We start from the raw sequence: 3,485 nt of genomic DNA, 5'->3' as shown, positions 1-3,485 counted from the left end.
AATATTCATTTGTATTCTTCATATTGTAGCAGTAGTTAAGCAGTAGTTTTTTTATGTTATTTACATTTATCTTATTACATCTAAAAGTGTTTGTTTGTTGTGCTTGAACAAAATGTTTGTTTCCATTTATCCGACTGAATTTTTTTGTGCCTTCTCTGAATGTTTAGCCTTCTAGATTGATATGTTATCATGTTTGCTATATTCATTCATATTCACCAAGTTTAGGGTAAAAATAACTTGAATAGTGAGTAACTCGTAGAAACTCGTAATAGAAAGTACAAAGAAACACTCTTTGGCCGAACTATATACCAATCCTAATTTGTTCGGCGATATGATTACGAACAAATATCGTTTTTGACTGAACCGTATTAATAAAACATTCAAATACAATGAGCACACATATATCGTTTTCGAAAAGAGTATTGAACAAGAAACACAAAAAATGTGGCAACTTCATCCTTTAACGTATTCTCCTAAACGTGCATTATATGTGTAATATTTTTTTAAGTTAAAAGTCCCCGTCGCTTTTTTGTTTGAATTAAATTTCTGCAAAAGTCTTTGACATTTTTCCAACTTCGGTAGTGAAGGTCATTCTCACTTTCAATACATGCAAGTATTTCTTTCTTCCCTGGTGATTTACCCATTATCAAAAAACGATCAAAGTGTCTGTGAACAGCTCCTTTTTCGTTTTCACTCCATTGCTTTTTGGCTGCTTGTTTTGTTCTCCTGGTATTTGAAGTACCCTTTTCTGTACATGGATAATAAAACACCATATGACGTTGGTAACTGCCACGTGTAAGATATTCATATTAAATATATATACTTCAGTACATTTTTTTATAGCAAAATTACGACAAAAGCGTCCAGGTACTTACGGCACCTGATAATGACATCGATGTCACACGACAAATTTGGAAACATTATTTTGCCTAATGAATCAAACATTTACTTTTTTAAAGATTGGCTGAATACACCGACGTAGCATGTCATAACATATACCAGGTTGTTCCAAACATGTTATCAAAGTTCGAAAAAGTATACAATGAATATTTTTTACAGATACTAATAAGACAAAATGTATGCACGGTTAAATGAAAGGTATTGAACTTCTCTGGACAAATGTGTTGGAAGAAAAAAGAACTGATGAACGGACTGTGGTTCACGGTAAATCCTGTATGTATTGTGCGGTGGTGGGTATAAAATGAACTATCTTTTCTTACCCATGTCAGAATGTATCGTATAGCAAATATCGAGTAGACGCTATTGTTTTTTTGTCGTTAAGATAAAATATCAACCAATGTCCATTCTAAATTCTTTGTGTATATGAAGATTTTGAAAGACAAGTAGTTCATAGTCACTACAACTGGTAAGCAATATTTTATTCTTTTAAAATTCGCATAACGTGTGCTTTAACATGTTAATATAATGATCATTGACGTACGTGTTATGTTAAGCACAAATACCAATTAGCATCACCCGGAATAAATATTGGCACAATATAATTTAAGGTAAAATTACGCCCATTTCACTGAAGACTAAACCAAACCAGAAAATTCGCCTTAGTAGCTTCGACATAGTGAAATATTACAAACCGTCTCATCGACTTCTTCCGTGTGTACGGATGTTGTTTGTCCTGGTTCCTGGCTGTCTGTAGATCTAGTAGTCATTGTGTTGCCTATTCAAAACAACAATAAAAAATGGTATAACACATAATTTAGTCAGAGTTTAAAAGTTCGTTATTCATGAAACCATTTAGTACAACACATTGGCATTAATTCCTTGTACAACAATTACAATAATTTCATGATGTTCATAATATGTATTTAGGCATGTGTAGTAATAACAAAATCACTGTGAAACATACCCATTTTTGTTCCGTACATTTCTGAAAATGCAAAAAAAACAAATACACATTATCAGACAGAACGCATTTCAAGTAGAGCTTGACGATGTTCAATGATAAACCATTTTAATTCACGGCTAAAAGGTATTTAACCAGAAAATACGCGTTAGTAAGGCGAAATTACGCCCATTTCACTGAAGACAAAACCAACCAGAAAATACGCCTTAGTAGCTTCGACCTTGCGAAATATTACAAACCGTCTCATTGACTTCTTCCGTGTGCATGGATGTTGTTTGTCCTGGTTCCTGGCTGTCTGTAGATCTAGTAGTCATTGTGTTGCCTATTCAAAACAACAATAAAAATTGGTATTACACATAATCTAGTCAGTGTTAGAAAGTTCGTTAGTTATGAAACCATTAAGTACAACGCATTTGTATTAATGCATGTGTAGTAATAACAAATCACTGTGAAACATACCCATTTTTTGCTCCGTGCATTTCTGACAATTCAAATAACAAATACACATTATCAGACAGACCGCATTTAAGTAGCGCTTGACGACGTTCAATGATTAAACATTTTAATTCACGGCAAAAAGATAGTTGAATATCTGTATTTAAATTGAATAACTCATGAATGAACATGAATGTTATCATAAAACTGATTGGATATATTTATAAAAATAATAAGTCAAAAGACATTTAAAGCTAATTTAAAATGTGATTAATATTAGTGATAAATCCATCAAAGATGACATCTTTACAATAGAATGTACCTTTCTCCATGGAAGTGTTGGTACTCCATAATCATATCAGAGTTCCTCGCCAATTGCAATGTCTCTGTCGGCGAAAGTGCATAGATGGGGAGTTTGGTTGACTTCAACTATTTTCATTACACAACTTTGTTTTGCGTCTCCATTTTCGGCATCATTTATCATTCGAACCTCATGAAATATATCGTTGGTTGCGTCAATGCTGAATAAGACATTTAAATAAACACTTCTGGTGCTTTAAACTAAAATAACGCGCATGCCATATTTAATTATTATGGTGAAAAAACTTAAGATAATTCTTCTTCTAATGGCGTGATTTAAACGTTTGATGTGCAAAGTAAAGATAATTTGTAGTTACCAGCAAGATTTGTCTCTGTATTTAAAAAAGTAAATGAAGCTGCCTTGACCCTCCTTTTCATATTCCAATTCTAATTGCCGTGCATGTTTTACTCGTGTAATCAGATCCCCTTTGTATTCGAGAAGAAAGTCTCCTTTTTTAAAAGGCTTAGTGGCAAAGACTCCTTCGCCTGAAATATTTATATATGTAGACATTTTATATTAATAATCATTTTGGTCATATAATTGAAGGCTAGATATAGGCGCCAATAGTGTTTTATTCATAAATAATCAATACATGTTTATGCTTCTTCCATACTTCTGCCCAGTATTAAGCAACCCAATAGTCCATGTTTGTTTTGTTCTTTTTAAAGGAAAGGGGCTACGATGTTCTTTAATAATTTCTAAACGACTTTAAACATAACCATATACAAAAATATTTGTACCTATGACATCATTGACGGTTTTTACTTCAAAACCTGGTGGATCAACGTAATTCAGGCAGTACGTTCTTGCGAGACCAAGGGGACTTGA

General features: G+C 32.9%; 1 long non-coding RNA gene across 1 annotated transcript; it reads right to left on the bottom strand.

Annotated features, from left to right (window-relative positions):
• Window positions 1-499: 499 nt before the first annotated feature.
• LOC127837397 (uncharacterized) lies at window positions 500-2,803 on the bottom strand. The gene is made up of 5 exons (XR_008029263.1): window positions 2,619-2,803; window positions 2,101-2,183; window positions 1,865-1,885; window positions 1,593-1,675; window positions 500-748 (listed from the first exon to the last, which is right to left on the bottom strand). It is a non-coding gene; the product is annotated as an uncharacterized LOC127837397 (long non-coding RNA).
• Between the last annotated feature and the right edge of the window lie 682 nt (window positions 2,804-3,485).

This window comes from Dreissena polymorpha, chromosome 7 (genome assembly GCF_020536995.1).
Source record: "Dreissena polymorpha isolate Duluth1 chromosome 7, UMN_Dpol_1.0, whole genome shotgun sequence".
Taxonomy (NCBI): domain Eukaryota; kingdom Metazoa; phylum Mollusca; class Bivalvia; order Myida; family Dreissenidae; genus Dreissena; species Dreissena polymorpha.
Note: the sequence above shows the minus strand (reverse complement) of the source record. Positions and strands in the feature narration are given on the sequence as shown.